Source organism: Heterocephalus glaber, unplaced genomic scaffold (assembly GCF_053883595.1).
Source record: "Heterocephalus glaber isolate CG9 unplaced genomic scaffold, H.glaber_assembly_v1.0 deba00001429, whole genome shotgun sequence".
Taxonomy (NCBI): Eukaryota; Metazoa; Chordata; class Mammalia; order Rodentia; family Bathyergidae; genus Heterocephalus; species Heterocephalus glaber.
The window spans coordinates 13,897,117-13,914,632 of NW_028258294.1; the positions used below are offsets into that span (position 1 = coordinate 13,897,117).

At 35.9% G+C, this 17,516-nt stretch overlaps 1 pseudogene; it reads right to left on the reverse strand.

Annotated features, from left to right (window-relative positions):
• Positions 1–15,053: 15,053 nt before the first annotated feature.
• LOC101726641 (calcyclin-binding protein pseudogene) lies at positions 15,054–16,041 on the reverse strand (annotated as a pseudogene).
• Positions 16,042–17,516: the final 1,475 nt, after the last annotated feature.

A 17,516-nucleotide genomic window follows, 5' to 3' on the forward strand; every position in this document is an offset into this window, starting at 1 on the left:
TCTGAGGCTGTCTCTTTTTCCTTATACCAGGAAAGACAACTGATTAGATTAATCACAACATGTTAGCCCAAGTGATACAATCAGCAACACCATAGCATCAAGAACATCTTAAAAAAAGACAATTTGTGAAAGTTATTAATCTAGCACCATTAAATGTGTGAATTAAATAAAAATTGAGGACCAACCCAACATATGTTTATAGTGAATAAACTCTTCAATGTAGCAACTTTACCTTTCAGGATGGGGAGTTAGAAGGAGTTGAGGAGGGAGGGATAGATAGGTAGAAGAATAGGAGAAGGTTAGCAGTGAGGTCAGAGGACACAGGCAAGAGCAGGAAAAACAGAATAAAAGAAAAATAAAGAAAAAATCTGAATTAGGGGCAGAATTGGAACAAAAAGTGAGATGAAGAACAATGTGGGATAGCAAGAGAGTGAGTGTGAGAGACAGGGAAAGGAAATAAAAAAGAAGGAAAACAAAGAAGAGAAAAATAAAACTTTGAAAAAAGTAGGAAAAAAATTAAAAATAAGAGCAAATAAACCCCAATAATAATAATTTTGAAAATAAAAAGTAAAAATGAAAATGAAGGGCTTCCTTCAGGTTATGTCTTTGCTGGCACAATAGAGAATATGAGCAGCAGTGTAGAGATATAAGTCAATGAGTCTCAGCAAGCCAGTCACAGACCCATTGGATTCAGGCAGATTTCTGGTTGCAAGTCCCAAGTTGAGCTCCCTGTCCTACTATAGGGTTGAACTCTTCAAGATTGTACTGCAGGTTCCAGCTGTCCTTCCCCTGAAGATAGTCCAGTTTCCAATGGGAGGTGATGATCCCTCCAACTTACCAAATATGGTGATCTGGTGTCCCCTGTGTCTTTGTGGTGTAGAACCAGGTAGCAGTACAGCCAGGACTCCAGAGGAGGGGTGGGGGGTGTCCTGCAGGTGCCCTCAAGACTAAGTGGATTACTGCCATGGGTGTGGCCAGTGGTGAGTGCTCCTCACCTTTTGGCTGGTCCCTGATTGTGTGCGAGGCTTGAGCTGGATGGAGTGGGGCTCCCGGAGACCCAGGACCTCTCTTTCTAGCAGGCTAAGCAGGTTGCCTGAGATTTACATTTTAATTGGTAAATTGGGGCTAGAGATTAGCTCAGTGGTTTCACTGCCTGCTGCGCAAGCACAAAGACCTGAGTTTGATCTCTGGTACCAAAAACAACAACAACAACAACAACAACAACATAACAGTATATATTTTTAAGAGCAACTAATTTCCCGTGGATTTAGCTCAGAGGCTTCGCTGCCTGCTGTACAAGCACAAGGACCCGAGTTTGATCCCCAGTACAAGAAAAAACCCCTCTGGTTATTTGGTAATTTGAGTAAAGAAGATTGGACTCCCTAATGTGGGTAGGTCTTATCCCATTGACTGAAACCCGGAATAGAGCAAAAAGGCTGAATGAGACAGAATACAGGCTGGGTGTGTTGGTATATTCCTGTTTTTTTCGCACTCTGGGAGATTGGGGGAAGAAAAACATGAATTCAAGCCCAGCCTGGGCAATTTAACAATTTAGCAAAAAATATCTAAAAGGAGGCATACAGGCTGGAGCTATAGCTCAGGGCAAAGGCTCTGAGGTTAATCCCTAGTACAAAAATATTTTGAAAAATCAGTCTTTCTGTCTGTGTTTAAACTGGGACATTGGGCTTTCCCTGAATTTGATTAGGGACAGACTGAAACATGCAATATCAGTTTTTCTGGCTGCAATGAATACAGGTTGGAATTGGAACTGCACAATTGCAGGTGTGGGAAATTTTGATCATCTATACCTGTATGATACAAGTGCTCCAATTTCTTAAAATAAACTGTTATATGCATGCATGTACATAAAACATATATATGAACATATATGAATATACAAATAAAATATTGCTTCTGTTTCACTTGAGATTTCTGCTTAATTTATTCTTTCTTTATGTCTATCTTGCATTTCATCCACATAAATTGATGTGCAAAGTGCACAATATAAACATAAATGCATTGCAATCAATTTCAATGTGATTATTGTAAACAGCTAAGTTAGTTAGATATATTATAGGTAGTTAAACAGGGCTGGGTCCTCCAGGGAGTCAAAGTAGAGGACAATTGAGATACATTTACTGAAAGCTGATTCCAAAAAGAGAAATTACTACACTCACATACTTCCCCTAGGGATGAACAACAGTGATTAATATTCTAAATAGGCACTAATCACCTTGTATGGTGACCAAAGCCTCTCAAGCCTATTCCTTCCCCCTAAAATCCTTGTTAATTTCATGTGTGCTTGCTATGTGACTTGCTTCCCCATTTGATCCCCATTTAATTAATATTATCTAAGTGACTATACTTGTTCTAATCTTATTGGTTGACCCTAATTTTGTCTCATAACCACCTTATGATTTATCATTGGGTCAATATTACCTAAGTGACTATACTTTTAATCTCATTAGTTGACAATAACTTTGTCCCACCTTGAACCTGCCTCACCTTGTGGCTTTGCTCAAAACACCCTTGAGAAGCAGGGCTGGCAGGGAACCCACTTTTCTGGTGGTCCCTCCTGTCCCTTTTAGGAAGAAACTGTCTTTCCCCCAATAAATATTCCCTACTCTTAAACTTGGTTGTTCCTAGAATTCATTCCTTGATTTTAGAGAAATGAAACTCTGACATCTAGCAGGTTGAGAGTTTTAATATTTCCCTTATTTAGATTATTTGGAGGGCCACATATCATATGCCCTATATCAAGATCATAGTTGAATAAGAGATAATAATAAATACATTCAAACAGGAAAATAAAATCCCTCCTTGTGCTACTTCTGAAAAATTGTTTTAGGGGAGATTTTGTTGCTGTCATAAAGTCTTCTTTAGAAAATTATGCCTGACTTGGCTGTAGACAAAAATGAAGTGTCATAGACCAAACATTTAGCACATTTACAGGCAATGAGGTGTAAAACAGCATGACATAATGAGTAAATTATAAGTTGATGTAATGAATTTGTCACTCAGAAAAACACAGAACAGAAACTGCAGAGAAGGTGAGTCAGATCTATGGGATCAGATTAATGAGTGACAAAATTGATTTGTTCCATAGAAAAACTTCAATCAGAAGACTATAAATGGAATACAGTAACAAGAGGGAAGAGTTCATACTCATTTTTCTGACCTCTAAACTATTTATTTTCTTATTGTCCAAATACTTCTGAAGAAAACAAAATGATATGTAGTATAATATTTCAGAACAAAAACAAATTGTCTTTCAAAGTTAATTGAAGTAATTTTTATCTTAAGGTAATGAAGAAAATAACATAGGCCCCCTTTATTTCATTTTTCCCCTCAGCACTTTCCCAGACCTTGACAGGTAACTACACTCAGGTGTCTTACCCTGAAATCCCCCAAGTAGATAATGTTCTTTCTTATTAACCACAATGTTCTCTCCACTTCTGTAAAAAACCCTACCCACCCCCAAACCCCTTTACCTGAGACAAGTAAGGCAAAACCTTTTGAATATTAGATAAAACACTAAAGGCCATAACTAATGCTCTCTGTCACCTTCCCCTTAATCTTCTCTCTCCTTGTGAGACCTCTTCTTTGCCCTAATAACTCTTTTCCTAAAAATAACAATTTTGCTACATCTCGTTTCTGTGGGACCCTGTTTCTTTCCACTGGACTAAAGACACCAGATGTGTTAGATTGCAAGCTGTTGCTGCTTGAGTAACTGCTTTTGATCTGGTTCTGTAACTTTTGTATAAAAGGAATGGCATAATTGCTGCTCGAGGGTCAGAGTTTGGAGAGTTACTTCCTCTGGGTCTGGTAGTGCAATGAAGTTTCTTGTTGTTGTTTGTTTTGTTTTGTCTTTTTCTCTCTCCATCTCTTCAAGTGCCAGTCATTTCCTGTATCTCTGATAAACCAAAAATTGCTGTAACAAAAGCAGTATACTTAAAAAATTATTCTTGACCACAATTGTCTCAACTGAGAGGCAGTGTAAGTGTATCCCTGGTGCTCCAAGTATAGAAAACTATATATATATATATATATTCCAAGTTGGAATCTGATTCAATGAGCTGACCCAACACATTTGAAAAATATTGAAATAATGGTTCAATATTTACAGAAAGAATCCCTAGTTTGCATATGTGCATTTATGTGACCTCCACTGGGATCTATAGTTCTTATTGAATAAATAGTATGGTCCTTAACTCCAGAAAACAGTTTAACAAATATAAACTGCTATTTGGGAAGCAGAAAACGAGGCATTACTTTTAAACAGCCAATTTTATATTTCAAGAACAATTCATACAAGATGGTGTGTTGCTTTGAAGGCAATCAGGTGAGAATAAATTGGTAAACACTAGTAATAGCAAAAATAACAGTTCAGGTAAGATTAAAGCATGAGACACTTTTAAACAGTATTTAAAATTTCACATTATATTGTCTTTGGGAGAGCCACTATGAAATGATCAATCATTCGTCTACATCAGGGTCCAAGTTGATAAGGTGAACTCAAAATAAGTAGTTTCAGAGGTGATTCCTCTTAAAATTGGTGCCAACGACACCTATATTGTCAAACTTTTTTTCTGGCTCATTAATCTTCTGAACTCACAGAATATTGGGGTAGTGCACAAATGTAAAGGGAAATACAAAATACTCTCCTTTGAACTAATGGATGTGTATTCTATGCCTTTTGATTCATGATACTTTTACCACATACTTTATCCTTTTAGAACATTTTACGTGTGCTCTAAAGTTAGACTTTAATTTTGTTGAATATAAGAAAAAATGCTGAACACCTGAACACTGAAATCTGGACTTAGTAGAGAGAGAGCACATAGTTGATGTCATTAAGAAAACTATAAATGGTTAATATACATTTCTTTTAAAAAAATGTTAACTCTGAGTCATCTAAGAACATGTCTACTCTGAGAAGCATACCATTCACATCTTTGGTCATAGAGTTTCCCACAGGGAAAAAGTATGATTGTTCATTGTAAGCATTTCCTGGTACCTAGTTTAACCTAATTAAACATTAGTTTCCCCCCCTATATTGTGTCTTGTCTGAAAAGTTGCTAAATTTTGCAGTAGGCTGTAAGAAAACAATAGCAACAATATACAGCAATGAGCACAAATCTGGTACTTATTTGGTAAGCTTCAGGAATGCTCCTTGATTTTAATTCCTGAAGTTTTATCTGTCAAATTCTTTGCATATATTCATCTTTTAAAGCTCATATCTAAGAGATATACTCTAAATATTTTCAGCAATGACTGTTTATAATTTTTATCACAGAGCTACTTGGTTGGTTTGCAATTTTTTTCCAAGGTTGAAGTGTACATCAAGTGTCTTAAGAATGTATGTCAGTGTCATCATCCATTTTGAATGTAGCCTGATCTGTGACCTAACTTTGCTTAACTCACTTAACACAGTAACTCTCAACCATTTTAATACCTGCTCCCCATTTCCACATGAAACAATACCATATGAACAATATTTTGTAGTTTATATTGCTCTACAAATTGCAGAACTAGCAGCAGCAGAATGTGTACTAGACTTCAGAAACTGATTTCTCAGTAAGCAATTTATTCCATGGTGATATATCACTTCCTAACATTGGCAGTCATTACAGAGAAGGTTTAGTAAAGGAAAAATTTCTGAATCATGGTTAGTTGTCCTATGGTTAAAACACACAAAGCTTTCTTTCTTTAAAATAATGGTTGCTAAGCAACTCTTTCTCAACTACATACAAGAATGTCACTAAATCAGTTAATAAGTGATAGGAGTAATGTAAATACCCATGATTTCTCACCAATGAAGATTTGAACAAGAGTTGTTTGTACCTATGTGTCCTTTATGATAAGTATAAAGAGGGAAAAATACATTTTGAAGTTTCTAAAGGAGGTCATGATGGGAGGATGAGTTTCTGCAATTTAGCAATGGAAAATCAACTATAATGACTTTTTTCCCCTGAGAAAAATGAATATGGATTTATAATAATTAATCATAACTTCTATTTGGAAGAAATATTCAAGATTGGCATGCATGGTTTTCAGGCTTCATTGTATAATTGCAGACTGGCATTCTTCTAATTATATCTTAATGTTAGTTATATCAGAAGGGAATGAAAATGTGTCATGAATTTCTTATAGAACTAATGTAAGTTTGGTTTAAAAAATTAAGAGTGCTTTTAAGAACATAAAATGATATTACAAAATAAAAAGGATGAAATTGAAACATTTTAAATATAACCTATCTGAACATTGAGATTTCAGAAAATTTTTAAAATTTCTTGGTGAATAATTTACCTACCTATGAATTACTTCCTATTGACTTTGTATTGACTTCCATTGCATTAGTTTACTGCATTCATTCTTTCATGACACACTTGCCTGCCATTATTGCATAGTGAGAGAGTAATATCTACTAGACAATAAGCTATACATTTCACACACCTAGGATTTTTAAATTTCCATTCTATAACTTTCTCTTACCCAAGAAATATAATTGTCATCTCTCTTGCATGTAGGTGGAGTCTGATAAATACTTCTTAGCAGAGGAATGTGAACAGAATCTATGCATAGCAATTCTGGGCTTGAGCATTTATATATCTACTTTTTCTTCTTGTTCTCTTATTATTTCATGATAAAGTTATGATGGTACGATGAAAATGTCTCAATTGCAAGAAGAATCCTGGATTATTATGTGAGTGAGAACCTTAAAATTTCCATATTGGACTTTATATGAATGAGTAGTAAATTTCTATGTTGTTCAACTGTAAATATTTATTTTTATTTTGTTCTTTTTGTTCTTTTGGTATACGCCTTAGCCAATCCTTACTAGTATACAGGTGAATCCCTTAAAATACCCTAAATCAGGTATAATGTGTCTATTTTAAAGATAAGCTTAGCTTAAAACTAATATCAGCAAGGGCTATATTGAACTGAGTGTGGCTCAAGTTTGTAGACTATGTGCTTAGCCAAAATTGATTTAAATGATAAGGATATTGTGTCTTTCCTAAACAATAAAATCTGTTCTTTGAAACCATTTCAGATAGTAATATATAACAAACACAGGCATAAAAGAAGGTGGTATATTTCAGGGATGACTAAATATTTTTTTCACAAATTTTTATCCTTTCCTTCATCCTGTTTCAGTGTGAAGAATATTCCCTGTCTTACTGCTAGCTACTTTCAGCAGGTTTTCCTTTAAAAATCACTTCCTGAAGGGGCCTGGGATTTAGCTCAGTGGTTTTGCCGCCTGCTGCGCAAGCGCAAGGACCTGAGTTCAATCCCCGGTACAAAAAAAAAAAATCACTTACTGAAAGTGATATTAAGTGATGTGTGTAGGACTGTAGACTATTAAGAACACCAAAACTGTCCCGAGAATGTTTCTTGAGCCACTGATTTGGGGTTCGGCTGTCTAACTTGCTTTCAACCAGGTGTGAGTTTGGAAATGACAGTGGGCATACAGAGGAAGGAATTTTTTAAAAATTCATATGGTTTTTAATGATTTTTGAATTTTATATTTGTGCATGAGAAAAATCATAGTGACTTTTCAATGTATAAAATATAAGAATGAAAATGTCAATGGAGCAGATCTGAAGCTAGTCCAATGTAACTCAGTTAAATTTGTCTAAAATAAGCTGACCCCAGCTAAATTCATCTAAGCCAGAAATAACATACACAAGTATAAATGAGAAATAAGTGTTCTATGCTGACAGACTGATTTCTCAGTTATTTCATATCTCATGATATACTTGGAATGGATTGAACACAGGGTACCTTTAGAAATGCTTATTGAGTGCTGAAATTGGAAGATATGACCAAGATGGTAAGTTGAATCCAGAGTATAGTTGGCCTTACATATCATACCAAGGAGTTAAATGTGTATATTGCAAGAATTAGAGTATTGGAAGGTCAAGAGCATGTGTTCCATTTTGATCTACTGAGGTAAGCAGTTTACTTCTGACTATACTAAAATGAAAATCAATAGAAAACTTTTTGAAAGTGGTAGCCTGGTATCAAATAGGTGGTAAACAATCCATGGTGTCAGCAAGTCTTGTTTTAGGTTTATTAGAATTTATTTATGTGGCTACCAGACTGGCCATTTCCATTCATATCTGACCACAGTATGCTGGCCTTGTGTTACTTCCATTGCAGGCCCAGGTAATCCTGCTGAAGCGTTGGTTGTCATATTTCAAGAAAACTGTGAGGAGTGTTACTGGCAAAGGATGTTGCAAGGGATGATGAAAGAGAAATGAGAGATGGAGGCAAAAGTAAAGAGAATATTTTCTCCTTGTTCTGAGATATGGCAGTACATATTGCTTCTCTAAACATGTCCCATGAGACAGCGTAGTTGTATGCTGTGACCAGCCAAGACAGATATTCGTATTTTTTCTCCCTCCTCCCTGATTACGCCCCCAAAAAATAAAAACAAAAAAATTGTGCAGACTTTTATTCTTTTTCTTTTTTTCCCCCTAAGGGAACCCAGACAAATATAGTGAGCTAACAAAAAGAGTATTAGTTTCTGGCCTTTAGGTCAGAGAACTGTGCTCACTAATAGAAATATTGACTTGATGTTAGGAGATTTGGGTTTGGCTCCAAGCTCAGTAAGTTATATTTCAATGATTCTGGGTAATTCCCTTAAATTGTCTACATTTCTATTTCCTTTTCTGTCAAAGGGATTGATTCTTTTTCCCAAAGTTGCTTAAAAAATATGAGTTAGTCTGGATTGAATTATTATTAAAGAGCACAGCCTAAGTCCTGAAAATATCAAAACATTCCTTTTGCGAAGAGAAAGTGGAAGGTAATAATTAAACAGACATGTAGAAGATGGAGAGTGGCTATGTGCAAGTGGGATATTTATTTATTTTTAATTTTTTTGTTACTACATGTTTGGCAGTATTTAACTTCTGCATTCTTGTGGCAGTTGGTAGGTCTACAAAGCACATCTTAATTCTTTTCTTCAACCTCTCCCTTCTCCCTCCCTCCATCTCTTGATCCCCTTTCCATTTGAGAAAGATCCATCTACCTAGTTCCTATTATCTTTTTTTTCCCTTTTACATGGTTGTATTTCTTTCCCCATTAAGTTTATTGGTACATTTTAGGTATAAAATACAGTTACATTCCTCATTGGGATCCTGTACCTTTACATGAGTATGTTGGTTATTATTTTTATCCCCTTCCCCTACCCTCCCTTTACCCCTCCACCCCTCCCACCCCTCCTTATTTGCAAAGACTATGTTTCCATTTTTTTCCTTGTCTCCTATTTTTTTCTTTTCCCTTTTTTCCTTTCCCCTACCCCTCCCACTTCCCCTGCTCCTTTAGACCTTTACTTCCTATTACACAATATCAATTATACATTTTTAAAATTACAATATCAAGATCTAGGAGACATTATCACAGATTTTAAAGAATTTAAAAGGATATAGAAAGCATATTTCAAAAATCTGTTTTGAAATAAATTTGACAACTGCTAAGAAGTACCTTGGAAGACAAATCAATGCAACTAACTCTGGAGGAAATATAAAATTTGAATAGCACCTATTAAAGAAAGTATATTCCTAGCTTGAAAACCTACCTTTATGACAATAGCAGGCTCATATGCATTTTATCTGATAAATTATATCAAACAATTAAAGCAGAAAAAAGAAGGGATGTTTCTCACCTTATTTTAGGAAATCAGCATTGTGCTAATCCTAAAACTGGATAAAGACAATAGAAGAAAAATGTATGAACATAGATAGAAATTTGTTTAACAGAACAAACTATTAGAAGTCAGATATGACAGGATGTAGAAAGTGGTTTTGTTATAGGGATGGCAGTGTTGGTTCAGCATTGGAAGATCCACCCCCAAAAGTCATCATTTTAACAGAGGAAAGGCAAAAGCCATATGATCCTGTCACTAGTTGGAGAAAAAGTATTGGACTAAATTCTACAGCTGTTCATGGTCAAAGCTATCAGGAGACTAAAAGTACAACAGAAACTTCTCAACAGATTAAAGACATGTACTCCATACTTCCAGTGAGAATGCCTTATATGAATGGAGAAGATACAATGCTTTCTCCTTAAGGTGGAGAACAAGGGCAGATTTGCTTTTCTTTATCTGTCCATTAAACTTTGAAACCTAGTCCCCAGAAAAATAGTCTGGCAATAAAATGACACAATTAGGATAGGATTGGCAAGGTAGAAGCAAAATCTTTATATGTAGATGAAATGATCATCTACAAAGAAAATACTAAGAAATCTTTAGGAGCCTCTAGAACTTGTATTTGAATTTAGCAGGATTAGAAAACACAAGGTATATATAAAAATTCAGGTCTGTGTATACTTGCTATAAATGAAGAATTGGATATTGAAATTTAAAAGTTATGTAGGAGTACAAAGGACCTAGAAAAGTTAAAAAACAAAAACAAAAACCAGTGTTGGAAGATGTTTAGTACCTAATTTTAAGACTTCTTCTAAAGCTACAGTAATCAAGGCAGTGTTGGTATAAGGAAAGACATACAGATCATTTGAATAAAACAGAGAATCTAGAAATAGAACCATATATATGTGATCCACTGAGTTTTGAAAGATTATTTAACATTAGCATTTTATAGAATATAAACTCAATTCAAGAGCCGAGGAAGAGATAGTATTTTCAGCAAATGGCACTAGAACACCCGGCATCCATATATAAAAAATTAACCTCAACCCTTTATTTCCATACATGAAAATAACTGGAAGGGATCTATGAACCTAAATATGAAAGCCTAGAAGTATAAAACTTTAAGAAGAAATTATAAGGGAAAATGTTTATGAATTCAGGGTAGGCAAGAACTACCTAGGATACAAAAGACATGATGCATAAAATTAAAAAATTGATAAATGAGATTCCATCAAAACTTAGAACTTTAAATGGCATCATTAAAATGAAAAGTATTCCTTAAACAGACCATATTTGCAATGTATATAACTTATGACCAGAATATATAAAGAATTCTTAGAGCTCATTAATAGACAACCCAATTGAAAAGTAGACATAAGAAGAGATAAATAGCCAGTACAGTACAAGGAAATGTGTGCAACTCTAGAATCAGAAAAATACTCGTCCATGTCACCCATGTTGCAGTGACTGTAGCCCTCACGTCCTCCTGCCCTCACCGACCTGGTGTCCATGTCCCGACTGCAGCTTCCGGTGCAGATACTTCCATCTCCTGATAGGAACTCGCATGGGCGGTCTCCAGTGTGCACACGGACCCTCTGCACTCTTCCTCATCCATCTGCAGGTAGCCACTCATTTCTTCCAGGGTAGGGAAGAGGGCTTCTTGGGAATGACAAGTCTTTGACTTCCTATCAAGCAGCCAGAGAATTTCCTCATGAACAGCTCCAAAACAGAAAGGGGCTATGCGTGCGAGTATAGTCACACTGGCTGGGTTCTATCATCTGCTCTACCAGTCCTAAACAGGTGACTTTAGCAAACAAAAGGGGCAGAGAAGGTGAGCTTGTCCCAGCACCCAGAAGGAAGCTCCCCTGCTGCCATCCCAAGCTCCTAAGACAGAGAAGGTGAGCAGCGCAGGGGCCAGAAGCACCTCCCCCCCACTGTGGCAATGAGAAGACATGTAAACAAGTCTCAAAAACAGACTTCTGGATCACTTACAGCAACCCCAAAGGGAAACGAGATGGAACAATCTGATACTCAACCACCTGGACTCTCTGAACTGGCAACAAAAGAGGATCTGGGAAAAATGAAATCAGAAATAATTACTCAGATAACAGCAAAGATTTTGCTCATGGTACAAGACATGATTAATAAATCTAGAGAGGACACAGATAAAAAAATAGAGAATTTGAGGAACATGATGGAATCCCAACATAGGAAACAAATGGAATCTATAAAACAGATGCAAACAGATTTTCAGGAGATTAAAAACTCCACTGAAAGTCTGTGCAGCAGAATGAACCAATGTGAGGACAGAATTTCAGATATGGAAGAAAAGATTGCAATTAGTGACCAGGAAAAGAACAATTGCTTTGAAATTGTAAAGGATCATGAGAAATCAATCCACCAGCTCCTAGACAATGCAAAGAAGAATAACATAAGACTGATTGGAGTAATGAAGAAAGAGGAGAGAGTGCAGATGACATAAAAAGACTGTTCACAGAAGTGATGGCAGAAAACTTCCCAAGGAGGGGAAAAGAACTTGACATACACATAAGTGAGGCATATAGGACTCCAAAGAGCCTTCATCAAAAAAAAATCTACACATAGGCATATAATAGGATTCCAGAAATTCAATAGAAGAACAAAATTCTACAAGCAGTGAGAGAAAAGAAACAAATCACATACAAAGGAAAGCCCAACAGAATCACAGCAGACTTCTCAATGCAAACCCTCAAGGCAAGAAGAGCTTGGAGTGATGTATTTCAAGCCCTCAAGGAAAACAGCCTCCAACCCAGATTGATGTACCCTCCAAAACTATCTTTCAAAATTGATGGAGAAATAAGATGCTCTCTTGATAAAGAGCACCTTAGAAACTTCATGAATACCAAACCGGCACCCCCCAAAATTTTAGACAATACCCTAGGAAAAGACAATGAGGATCACAACCCCAGGAAACCCAGCAGAATTAATCCATTGGGCGTGACAAATTAAATGCAAAGGGGGAGAATCCAACAAAAAGAAAAAGTCATCACAAGGCTTTTAAAACTTTTAACTTCATTTCCCTGAGTGTATAATTCAGTCTTGTTATTGTACTGATTAGTATTTTTCTGATCCTATTATCTTTTATTTTGCTCTTTATTTATACATAGGGTTTTTCATCTATATATTTCCTATCAATCACTCAAGTTTACCTTTGTGGCAGTGCAGTACTCCATTGTGTGCAAATACCACATTTTCTTTATCCATTCATCTATTGATGGGGATATAGGCTGCTTCAAAGATTTAGCTATTATGAATTGTGCTGGTCTAAACATGAGTGTGCATATATCACTGTAAGACAATGTCTTTAACTTTTTGAGGAATATACTTAGAATGGTAATAGCTGGACTAAATGAAATATCTCATTTTAGTTTTTTGAATAATCTCCATACTGATTTCCATAGAGCATATACTAGTTTTTATTCTGACAACAACATGCTCAGTGGGCCAGAAAAGATGATACAGAAACAATCTCAAACACATGCAATTATTCAATCTTCAGCAAAGAGGCCCAAAGAACACACTGGAAGAAAGATAGCCTCTTTAACAGTGGTGCTGAAAACCTGGCTATCCACACTCTTAAAGTTGAGTCCGTCTTCATATCTCTCATCATGTACTAAGTTAAAATCAACATGGATCAAAGAGCTAAATGTTAAAACAAAAACACAAAACACAGGAAAATAAAAGAGGTAAAACTCTTTAAGTCATATGTATAGTCAAGGACTTTTGAACAGAATCCTGGTTACAAAGGATATAGCATAACGAATCAATAAATAGGATCATATCAAATTTAAAAGCTTTTGCACAGCAAAAGCAATAATTAAAAGAGTGAAAATGCCTCCAAAAGAATGGCAAAAACTTTTGCCAGCTACTTCTCAGACATAAGATTATTATCTAGAATATAGAAAGAATATAAAACATTAGATCCCCAATATAAAAGACCCAATCAAAAAATGGGGTAGTGAAATGATCAGAGACTTCACAGGGGATACCCATTTTAAGAAAAAAAAAGATGAGAGAGAGAGAGAGAGAGAGAGAGAGAGGAGACAATCATAGACTAAATTCAGAGTATATAAAAAGTCGTATTTCAATAATAAGTACAACAAACTCATCTAAAAGTAAGAAGAGTTGAATTTATGCTTCCCCCACTTCCCCCAAATATATATTATTTCTTTTCTAAGTGGAAAGGATTCTGACAGAAATTCATGCAAGTTTCAATTGGTAAGAAGAGGTATTGGGATGCAAACTTACGTTGGTTTAACAATGAAATATGTGTTCTTTGAAAAATAGGAAAAAGTAAACCAAAGAAAGAGAATAGGGACTGGGGAAAGAAAACTTAAGTATGGGGGTGGTCAACATTTAAAGAAGTTCTTTTCCTTGACATTTAAAGTTTTGATCCTGTACTACACTGTTCCAATGAATAACTGAATAATTCAGAAATGGCAATATTTTATTATATTATTCAATCACCAGTATTTATAGAAGACAGAGAGAAAGCTTGCAATTCAATTTTTACCAAGGAAAATAGAGTGCTATCTTTTTATCTTGCTTTTTACCCAGATTACAGATTGTTATTATCTGGTACATGGTAAATATTTCTTCTTTTTTTTTTTTTAACATAAAAATCCTACTTCATTGAACTTAGAAATAGATGGATTTTCAAATTAATTATTTTTGCTTTATGATTATTAGTGTCTGATCCATAGTAGTACTAATTGCTACTATATGAAGATGCTTGTCTATTCTTAATTCTATATTCATAAACAAATATATTTAAATCTAGAGAAGAACATTTGTGATTGTCTTATTAGTGCATGGTAATCCCTGGTATATGCACTGCTCAAGCTGGTAATAAGGGATCATCCATTCTACAGCAAATTTGAAGCACAGGCACAAATTTGAATTTTATACAAAAATTCAGTTTTACTCTTATTCTTACATTAAGTGGGAGCTGACATCTATAACTTACAGGCAAGCAAATACTTTTGTTTTCTACCTCCTAGCTGAACAAAACACACATAACGTTTTTAGACAAGACTTGTTTTGTGTGTGTGTGTGTGTGTGTGTGTGTGTGTGTGTGTGTGTGTACCGGGGATCAAACTTGGGTCCTTGTGCTTGCAAGGCAGGCAGCGGAACCACTGAGCTAAATCCCCAGGCCTAAGACTTGGTTTTTGCATTTCATTGAGAATAACATATAACCCTTTCTTAAACAAAATGACCAGGGTGTAATAAAACCATCTTTGGAGGAAATGTTTAATATGCATATCTTATTTAAATAAATCTTCCAATAAGAAATGGAAAATTCATTGCCTTTACTTTGAAGGCTTTGTAGTTATCTGCCAAATTTATATGTGCAGCTCACCAACATTCCCTTATTGGAAATAGCAGTATTTCCATATAAGAGTTCTCAAAAGGACTTAAAAGTCAAAATTCTGTGTCTCCTTTGGTTTGCTTCTCTCTTGATTCCACCCAGGCTTTATTAATGATTCACTTCATATCATCATCTCCATCTTCATAAATTTTCTTTAGAACATTCATTAATTTCTCACTAGGATCCATTTCAGCATGATAGGATGGCTTTTCTTTTTCTTTGCATTATTTTTCAACCTGAGTCAAGTATTCCCATCGCGTGTTTTCTGCTTTCTTTCTACATAAGATAAGAACTGTATCAGTCTTGATTTTTTTTAAACTGCCTTCCACTGAGATGGGTTTTAAAAGATTGTTCACAATCATAGAGTAACTCTTCTCATTTAGGTTCTTTACCGAAAGATCAAATGATCTCTCTGTGAAATGCACCTGTACATTCTAAGCAGGAACTTGATGAACTCCCGTTAAGGTAATGTAGATTTTCACAAACTTATCTGACCGATCCCATCCGTAATTACTAACTTTCACAGTATATCCTGTTGTGATGGGAGCAACCACAGCAGCTGGTTTTTCATTGTCAAGAAATTCTGGTTTCTTTTGTGATTTTTGTTGCACCTTATTCTTTATTTCTGTTTCAATCTTGGATTTTTCAGCTGTCAAAGCATCTCGTACTCTCCCTAGAGGCCTTTTCCAACAACACCTTTACCTCTTCTAGATCATTCTGCAACTCCTCCACAGCTGAAGCCATGGCCGGGCTGGGTCAGACCAGAGGCCAGAGCAGCAGGCATGCACGCAAGGACAGGACTCAGCGTGTTCTCCGCGAGCGTGGACCACAGAAGCCCGGGCCGCGGGACCGGCAGCTTCATGCACATCTGACCTGCGCAAGATCGCAGCCAGCCCTCCGCACACCGCGGCCCTGGAACCTGCGTGAGGACGTCACAGCCCACTCCAGCGCTGCCCGTTTCACTCAGCCGGGCCTTGCTTGGCCCCGCCCCTCTTAGCCCCGCCCGCCTTTCGAGCCTCCCCAGCAACACGTAACTCTGGCGAGGGCACCGGGCAGTTCGAGAAAAGCAATGCTCCTTCCTCCCTGCCTGGCAACTGTACCAGGGTAAATACTTCTGATGGTAATGATTTGGTTGAGAAATTCTGTGAACAACCAAAGAAAAAGGATTTCTCATTACTTTCAGTTATTGTTCCTTCTTTTTTAAATTATCAAGTGGAAAAATAAAAAGAATACTTAAAAACAAGCAAAAAAATTGAGAAGTGCTTTATGAGATATATGCTAATGAAAAGTAAAGTGAAAACGATGCTATGAAAGTGGTTGCAAAGTGAGAAGTGTGATTCAGCTTTTTTTGAGTTATATTATTTAAAGGAGTTAAAGGAACATGAGTAACAATTTCAAAATATTTCAGAAGTCATAGAACGATGTCATTTCTGTGCATGTGACTAGAAATGTCCTGTGACTATGACAAGAAGGTAGACGTGTTCTGTCTCGTCTCTTAAGCAGTTTAAGTTACAAGCTTTGAACAGTGAATCTCCTACAGTGAGTGGATCAAATTCTTACAGGGAAGCAGCCCTCAGAGAAAACCACCAGCTAAGGGCAAAGTGCCAAGAGCCTGAAATTATCTTAGCTCGTCACAGCACTTGTTACTGAGTCTATGAAATGTTTACAATTTTCGTTTGCCTTCTAATCATAATATTAGTTACAATAAAGAGAAATTACAGCTCGTGGAAATCATGATTATAATTTTACTAACTTCTTTCCCTTTTGTTTGCATACTGTCTCAAACTTGTAAGATGAAAAAGTATTATTTTTATTTCCATTTCACAGATTTAAAGACACTTTTTCTTCTGAGAATATGAACTTGCTGCTTCCTCCTGAGAACTCTTCCTTCAGGTATACTTTTGTTAAATTTTTAGTTTTCATGTCAAATTCTCATTGAAACCATTTTAGGGCCCTCGTTTAAAATTTTGGTACTGAATCTTTCAACACTCTTCAGTGCCTTTTCTTGCTAGATTTCCCATTATCATAACATATTTTTGCCTGCCGTAATTGTAATTTATCTTTTTATCTATTCATTGTTATTGACTATCTCACTCCCCTCAGTGTAATAAACATGAATATTTTTCTTTTTTTCCAATTTTTCTTTTTTACTACCATGCTTGGAATACTTAATGATTGCATTCCTCTCTAGGATTAGTGTACATAACATATCTTAATTTTTTTTTACTTCCATTCTCATCCCTCCCCTGCATCTCTTGATCTCCTTCCCATTTGAGAAAGGTCTATCTCCCTAATTCCTATTACCTATCTTTTATTTTACACTTTATTTGTATGTTGGGTTTCTCATAGAAGAGAAAGCTGTAATATTTAAACTTGTGTGTCTGGTTTACTTCACTTAACATTATGGTCTCAAGGCACGTCCGTTTTTCTACAAATGACTGAAGCTTATCCTTCTTT